Genomic DNA, 8581 nt, shown 5'->3' on the forward strand with positions numbered 1-8581 from the left:
TTGGAACCCCATGGTCAGTGAGGGGGCAACAGGACAGCCCAGTCAAGAAGCACTAGGCACAGTCCCTGGGGAAAACTATACCCCATTACTAAGTTACTGGCACAGTGTCATTTCATGAGTATTTTTCCTTTTATGGAGACCTGGTGGCACAGTGGTCAAGAGCTTGGCTGCTAACCAAAAGGTTGGCAGTTCGAATCTACCAGCCACTCCTTGGAATCCTATGGGACAGTTCTATTCTGTGCTATAGGGTCACTATGCATTGAAATCAACTTGATGGCAATGGATTTGGTTTTGTTTATTTGTTTCCCGGTTTTAGGTTGTTGGGTCTGCACCCCCATCCTAGTTAAAATTTCAGGATTCTAACTTGGATTTTCTCTCCTGTCTTGAATTCTCTGCAGCACTATTAAAAGTCAAGACTCTCCAAATCTTTTTTCCCTTTTGGCAAATTCCCCTAAGCCCCAGCTTCCCACTTTCCAGCTTTCTCAGCTGGCATTTGCCTCTAGTCAGTTACTGTATCTGGTCCTTTCTGGCCGTCCCCTGAAACTGCATCAAATCATATGGTCTTATTTTGAAATAAACTTTGGAAAGAACACTATGGATTTGTAGGAGGAAGCAAAGCTACACTGTCTTCTTTATTCTAAAATCGTAACCCACGTATTTTGATCTCTTAATTTTAACATGTTCTTTTGATCAATAAACGAGAGTGTTTCAATAGTGTTTGTAACTCACATACAGAAAGTGAAATTAAAAGTTATTTACCTGAGTATATAAAAATCATATGATCTTTACCCTCTGGTATCTTGGACCTTTCTAAACTCGTCTTCTAAAAGATGACTGTGAAGAAACCAGGAAGAATTATTTAGTAAAGAATCATAAATGTAAAGCATAAAATAAACAGACAAAAAGATGAGGGTGTGTACACGAGAACTGCCCATACTCATGGTAGGAAGAGTTAGGGCACAAAGAAGCTGCCAGGGAATAGGAAGTTGGTAGGTTTGTGAGAATTTTCCATTAGTTATTTTTATTGTTATTGCTATGATTAACTGTAGATCTACTCATCACAAATGAGTTTACTAAAAGACAGTTTATCATATGTCAGTGAGAAATATCCATTTATCTAATAACTCATACTAGCAAAACCTGAGCTGAGACTCCCCCATCCGGGTGCCCAGTGTTCTGGGGGTATGAGGGCGTGAGATGGGCTCCACCACTCATTGGTGGGGTCAGGCCATGGCAGGTAGGAGGTGGCTCAGTGAGTGTGCAATTGGAGTTTAGTGCTGGGGGCAGGGGTGGGAGGGATGAGGTCCCACAAAGTTGGATCAGTCTGAATACATACTTACTGAAATCACTTATTTTTCTTTAACAACATCTCGTAGGTATTTTCCATATCATTAAATACAGAACTGTCTTATTATTAATGTTTTTAGGCTTTTCTCCATATCACCCCCTATGGCAGACAGAGTAATGGCCCTCCAAATATGTCTGTGTCATAATCCCCAGAAGCTACAAATATGTTACCTGACACAGCAAAAGGGATTTTGCAGATGGGGAAATTACCTGGATTATCTGAGATGGCCCACTCCGACCACATGAGTCCTCAAAAGTGGAGAGCCTTTCCTGGCTGGGAGATGCAACTATGGAAGAATGGTCAGAAAGATGCAACGCTGCTGGCTTTGAAGAGGAAGGAAGGGGGCCAGGAGCCCAGGAATGTGGGTGGCCTCTGGAAGCTAGACGAGGCAAGGAAATGGATTCTCCTGAGGGGCCGCCAGAGAGGAATGCAGTCCTGCTGACAGACACTTTGACTGTAGCTCCAAAAGGCCTGTGCTGGACTTCTAATACTTAGAACTGTAAGTATAATAAACCCTGTTATTTTAAGCCACCGAGTTGGTGGTAATTTGTACAGCAGCAGTAGAAAACCAACCTTTTCCAGAATCATGCACATCTGGGCCTTGGTTACCAGGAGCCCATTTGTCCTAATTCAGTACAAATATTTTCGTTTCAAAGTCCAGTTTACCTTTTGGTTAACCAGACTCTGGCCACATAGCGCATTTTAGGGACACTTGTGTTTGAGGGTGGGTTATCCTCAGCTCAGCAGCTGAGGGAGTAGGAGTTTTCCTGAAGCCTGGCTTGGTCAGGAGCCTCCATCCTTCCCCTTCTATCATTGCCCTCACTGAGTCAGGTCAGGGCCAGTGATGTGGGGCCAGATCACCATGTGAGAATGGCAGGCCACTGCCATTTCTGGACTATTTTGCAGATACGCATTCTGGTGGTCCAAAAGCCTCCTAGCTTTGAAGTTTTAGTCAAGCCACTCCTGCTCTACCTGCTGTTGCCAGTGTTAACATGGGAACGAGCATAAAAAGAGAGGTCATCTGATCCCCAGGACAAAGGTGCCCCAAAACTTTGGCTTTCTTCTTATTAACCTGGCCTTAAAGGAATTCCACAATCTTGCTCCAACCCATCCATCCAGTCTCAGTACTCACTGCAATCATTCAGTCATTCTGCAAATATTAACTGAGCACCTGCTAGACGCTGGACATTGGGCTGGCACCAGGGAAAGTTCCTCCTGCCAGGAGCTTGCTACTCTGGCTTATAGACCTGTAGGTAGATTGTGATGCCGGGAAAGCAACTGGCCCCACCTGCAGGGGTTAAGGCAGCTTCAACAGGTCAGGACAGTTAGGGTGGTTTTCGTGATGAGGAGAATTTACTGGTTGGAGGAGGGCTGGAAGGGAGTGCAAGGCAGAGGAGTCCTAAAAGGGCTTAGTGCGTTTAGTGGAAGCTGAAAAGCTCAGTGTGAGTGGAGCTTGGGGTATTTGGAGAGAACTGAGGAGTGGAGGAGACTGTAGAGGACCTGGGGTGCCGAGGAACAAACAGAATGTGGGCTTTTTCCTTTCCACAGTGATGCAGGTGCCAGTGGGGACAGGGTTTTCTCCCTTGTAGTTATGTCTGACTTCTGGACATTCTTCATTTGATTAAAATAAACAAACCAATAAAACCCAACTTTTCTACTGGCTGTGAATTTTTTTTTAATTATAAAATTCATGAGCATTATGAAAAGTAGACAATATAGATACAAATAAAGAGAAAAATTAAAATCTGTTATCCTAGTACCAAACACAACCACTGTGAGTATACTGGTATTTATTCCCAGACTTTGTCTATATATATATACATACATAAATATTGATATATATGTTCATAAGTATGTAATCATTCTGCATCTATTTCTCTGCAAACTGCTTTTTTTTTAAATTTAGTTACATATCATGGGCAATGTATCTATTTCTGTAATAACAGAACCCCTGAGTGGCACAAATGATTAAGCACTTGGCAGTTCAAAAGCATCCAGAGATGCCTCAGAAAAAAAGGCCTGGCAAGCAACCTCACAGCCATTGAACACCCTATGGGTCTGCTCTGTTCTGACACACATGGAGTCACCATGAATTGGAATTCACTCAAGGCAACTGTTTTTTTTTTTTTTTCCAATATAGCTTTTTATGCCTTTATACTATTTCATTATATGAATATGTGTTTTTGTTTGTTTTTTTTTAACCCAATCCTGTTTTGGGACTGTTTCCAGCTTTTAACTGCTATAACCCATGCTGCAAGGAATACCCACCCACTGTGAATATGCCCTCCAGAGACTGTACTGTTACACTGCCACCAACAGAAATAAGAGAGAGGGCTCATTTCCTCTGCGCTTCCTCCCGCAGCTGGTTAATATCATGAAGAATTGTATCTCATTGTTTTACTTTGTATTTTTAAGAGAAGTTAGGTTGAGCAATGTTTCACATGTTTACTTGTTATTTGTGTTTCCTCTGTGAAACTTCCTTAGTCACTGTGAACAGATACTGCCTGAGCAGGCAGAAAAGGTGTTTATTTAAAGAATTTTTTCAAGCAAAATGTCGTCAACAGCCAGATGAAGAATAAACAGGGGTTAATTTTATCATGCTTCCAACTTTTCTGTAGGGCTGAAATTTCTGAAAATAAAAAGTTAGAAGGGCCCTACAGGGGCAGAGGCCATGGAGGATGTGGGAAGTGGCTGTGGCACCCGCCCTGGGTCCCTCACTTTGTAGGACGGCGCCCCACCCACTCTCTGAGAGAGCTTCGCACGGCCCTCTGTGGCAGAGCTTGGGGAATTCTGAGGGAAGCCACCCCGACTTCCACATTTCCACACCTCTTTTTTTTTTTCCAGTCAGAGGCCAGCCTCCCACCTTCCGCACCAGGGCTGCTGACCGCCTCCATGGGGATGGCTACCAGGCTTTAGAAGGAGCAGGATTGGATATTGATTTCCATCTTACCTCTTCAGAAAGTAAAACCTCAGTTTTTGAATCTAGACTGAAGTCAGTGACTGCCTGCTCTGCTCTGACAATACAGTCAGCACTGTTCCTGAGAAGTGACTTTCTTTCAGTTAATCCTGGATAATATGGGCAAATAGGAGCAAGAGCAGGAAGTAATATATACAGGCACAGATGTGTTGGGTACCATCTTATTTATCTAGTGCTGCTATAACAGAAGTACCATAAATGGATGGCTTTGACAAACGGAAATTTATTTTCTCACAGCCTAGGAGGCTAGAAGACTGAATTCAGGGCACCAGCTCTAGGGGAAGGCTTTTTCTTTCTGTCTGCTGTGGGGAAGGTCTTTGTCATCAAACTTCCTCTGGTCTAGGAGCTTCTCAGCACAGGGAATTTGGGTCCAAAGGGCACACCCTGCTCCTGGTGCTTCATTCTTGGTGGCATGAGGTCCCTCTGCTCTCTGCTTGATTCTCTCTTTTAGATTTCAATAGAGATTGACTCAAGATACAAACTAATCCTATAGATCGAGCCCTGCCTCATTAACATAACTCTCTAATCCTGCCTCATTAATATCTTAGAGGTTAGGATTTATGACACGTAGGATAATCACATCAAATCACAAAATGGTGGACAGCCACACAATACTGGGAATCATGTCCTAGCCAATTGACACACATTTTTGGAGGACACAATTCAATCCATAACACGTGTGAAACCAGAAAACATCCTGGAATCTAACACATCAAGTCCTGGTTAAGCAAAATTGGTCTTATTCAAACTCTACTCAGAGTATTTGAAGTTTGTGGTGATATACAGGGAAGCCTCTTTGATAGAATCAGGTTCTGGTCCATGGTCAATTTAGTGGTCACCAGGTTGGTGGTAGTGTCAGCCACTCAGTTTTACATACTAAAGAGTCTATTTGAAGATAGGTGGAAAAGTAGAACATAAAATTCCAAACTAACATTGAAAAAAGGAGGCTGAAAAATGTAGTAACCTGTCCCGGTCAAGGCCCAACTAGTTTTCAGGCATTATTTTAAGTGTGAAACAAGTATAATTTAAATGTGAAAGAAAAGCCATCACTTTTGCTTATACAATTAAGCTTATTGATTCCATTGTACTTAAGCATGCAATGGGAATATTTTGCAGAGTTTAGGTATAATTGAATGAAGCCATATTAGTAACTGCATTTTCCTAAGTTTGCAAAAATTATTGAAATGGGTGTCTTAAATGAGCATTGAGTCTAAATGCAAAACCAAACAATCTGTTTAAAAGGTTTCTCTTACCCAGAAGTTACTTTGTAAATGTAGCAACGACAGCTTAGTTGCTGAAAGTTTTACTATGTTAAATTATAGATTATCTGAGAATTACCTAATCATGATAACAAACATAAGTTTAGAAGACAAATGCTGAGCTTGTCTTAATCTACGTATGCTTGTGAAGGATATATTGCTAAAAGGATCTGGGCCTAACATAAATACCTCCTTTTCTGAGTTCTTAAAATCTTTAGAAATAGTAAAAAGAATTTCACCTCAATGTTCTTTTAATCAATTTTTAAACATAAGCTTAGGAGTAATAGATCAAAATAAAGTTATTTTGACTTTCTTTATGGCATTATTATTATTGCCATTCAGAAGTCTAATGTTTTTATGTAGATAAATTTATGTCTTCCTTCATGGCTTGTGGATTTGGGATCATGGTTAAAAGGGCCATCTGTACTCCAAAGTCAAAAAAAGATAACACATTTCTTTTAGCATTTTTGTCATTTCTTTCTTTTTAATGTTTAAATCTTTGATCTATGTAGAAGTTAGTTTGCATTAACTATGTTTTCAGTATAAAAGTTTTACTTTCTAAAGTCAGATCTATATATCCTTTATGATTTCTGGCTTTGGTATCATGAGGTTTGTTTTCTTAGGATCGCATTTCTTGGGAGCAATGTGGAGAGTTGGCTGGAGAAGGACACACCCCTGTGGCAGGTAAGAACTCATGAGAATCAGATCGGAAGAAGTCTCTGTCAGGAAGAGGAAGGACCATCATTTTTTCATTTTACTTCAGTTCAGTCAACATTTATTGAGAACCTACTATGTGTCAAGATACTGTGTTACGTTCTGAGGCACAAAGGCGAAAAAAAAAAAACACCCCTGCTCTTGAGAAGAGGTGACATATACGAAAACAGAATTACAACTCAGGGTGGCAGGTCCAGTGAGGAAAGGGTACAAGGGCCAACAAGAGCACATCAGAAGGGCACCTAATCTAGCCCAGAAGGGAAGCATATTGCGGAAGCTTCCAGGAGGAGCCGAAGCCTGAGCTGAGTTTGTTTTTACCATTTGAATAGTTAAAATATTGTTGTTGTTGATGTTGTTGTTGTTAGTGTCCGTGGAAGTTGGCTCTGACTCCTGGCAGCCTTATGTATATAACAGAATAAAACATTGTCTGGTCCTGTGCCATCCTCACAATTATTGGTATGTTTGAGTCCATTGTTGATCTTGAGTGCTTTCCAACCTAGGGAGCTCATCTTCCACACAATATCGGACAAGATTCTGTTGTGATCTACATGGTTTTCATTGGCTAATTTTTGGAAGTAGATTGCCAAGTCTTTCTTCCTAGTCTGTCTTACCCTGGAAGCACTGCTGAAACCTGTCAGCCATGGGTGACCTGCTGGTATTTGAAATACCAGTGGCATAGCTTCCAGTATCATAGCAACATACAAGCTGCCACAGTATGGCAAACTGACAGATGGGTGGTGGCTTAGAATAGAAGAATAAGATAGTTCAATAAAGTATCTGAAATCTTCCAATTAAAATAACAACTCTTCTTTTGAAGTGTCATTTTTCCTGTGTGACACAAAGAACAGTGTATTACCTGCTAAGGCACTGACTTTTAATGTTACTGAAAAGAAAGACAGAAATTGCTGGGACAGGAAGTCTCCTTAACCAACAAATGAATGTAATGTCCAGGACAAAGTTAAGAGGCCACAAGGGCAGGCAGAGACATCCTGATATAGAGTAGTTATGAGAGTGGGATCTGGCAGAATCCTACTCTCCCAGCATAGCTAAAGCACTTCACTATTTCTGAAACTCAAACTAGAAGGCAGGGAACTTTAAGACTTGAGGCTGGAGAGGCAGTCAGGGCCAGATCTTAGAGGGCCTTAATGCATTATGTAAAGGACAGGCAATGAAAAACCATTGAGGTGCTTTAAATTGGAAAGTGTCAGGCCTGAGAAAAGGATTTGGAAATCATTATCATGTAGGAGGTAGGAAAACAAGAGTGGATGAGATTGCTCAGGGATGCCTGATTACAGACCACCTAACCTTTTGGGGATACTTGATCCCTTTGAGAATGCGATGAAAGCCATGAATAGCCTCCCCAGAGAAAGGCACATATGAAAAATCACATACACAAATATATGTACAATTTCAGGGGACCCTTTTTTTTCCAGATTAAGAATCCTTGATATTCAGGGGAAAGAGAAGTGGCTTAGGGAAGAGGATATGGAAAGGATGAGAGGAGTAAGAAAGGGGTCAAAGAAAAATGACCCGGGAGGTACATGAAGAACCAGGAGACTAAAGTTTCAGGAAGATGTGGGAGAGTAGAGATTCAAGGAGGGCATGACCAGCAGCTGTAGAGCCTGCATGAAAGTTACCCCCAAACCAGACCTGTTGCCATCAAGTCGACTCTGATCCATAGTGACTCTAGAGAACAGAGTAGAACTTCTCCACAGGGGTTCCAAAGAATGTCTGGTGGATTATAAACTACTGACCTTCTGGTTAGCAGCCATATCACTCAACCACAGTGCCACCCGGGCTCTGCGTGAAAGCTAAGGACTGAAAAATGTTTTTTACATTTACAATTAAGAAATCACTGAGGAGCGATGGATAATGGTAGCTCCAGATTTTTTTTTTAATCTAAGAAGTGTTTAGGGGTGCCACCTGGATAGAAGTAAGGCTATGGGACTTGACTTGATGGTATGTTTGCAGAGTACTAGCATGAGGTCGAAAAACTGTCAGATGTTCACAGCAGGGTTAAGGGGGCATACAAGGGTCCCGTCCGTCAGACCACCACTACAGTACAGCCAAAGCCAAGAGCAACAGGGAAAAGGATTATGTGAGTTGAAGAAATGGAGAATTTAGGTTTGTTGGGTGGGAAAGAGATAAGGGGAAGTTAAAATAAGAAGCAGAAAAAAGTAAGGGATTTTGTTCCTAAGAAATGGATATCTCCTGATGTTTCTATGCTGCACTAGAAGAAGAGAGAAGTGAAAACAGAAGCTGAAGACACAGGGGAGAGAAGCA

General features: G+C 41.5%; 1 long non-coding RNA gene across 1 annotated transcript; it reads left to right on the top strand.

Annotated features, from left to right (window-relative positions):
* The first annotated feature begins 1765 nt into the window (after positions 1-1765).
* On the top strand, positions 1766-8581 carry LOC126084486 (uncharacterized). The gene is made up of 3 exons (XR_007519029.1): positions 1766-1847; positions 6208-6268; positions 8536-8581. It is a non-coding gene; the product is annotated as an uncharacterized LOC126084486 (long non-coding RNA).

Source organism: Elephas maximus, chromosome 10, assembly GCF_024166365.1.
Source record: "Elephas maximus indicus isolate mEleMax1 chromosome 10, mEleMax1 primary haplotype, whole genome shotgun sequence".
NCBI classification, from domain to species: Eukaryota; Metazoa; Chordata; class Mammalia; order Proboscidea; family Elephantidae; genus Elephas; species Elephas maximus.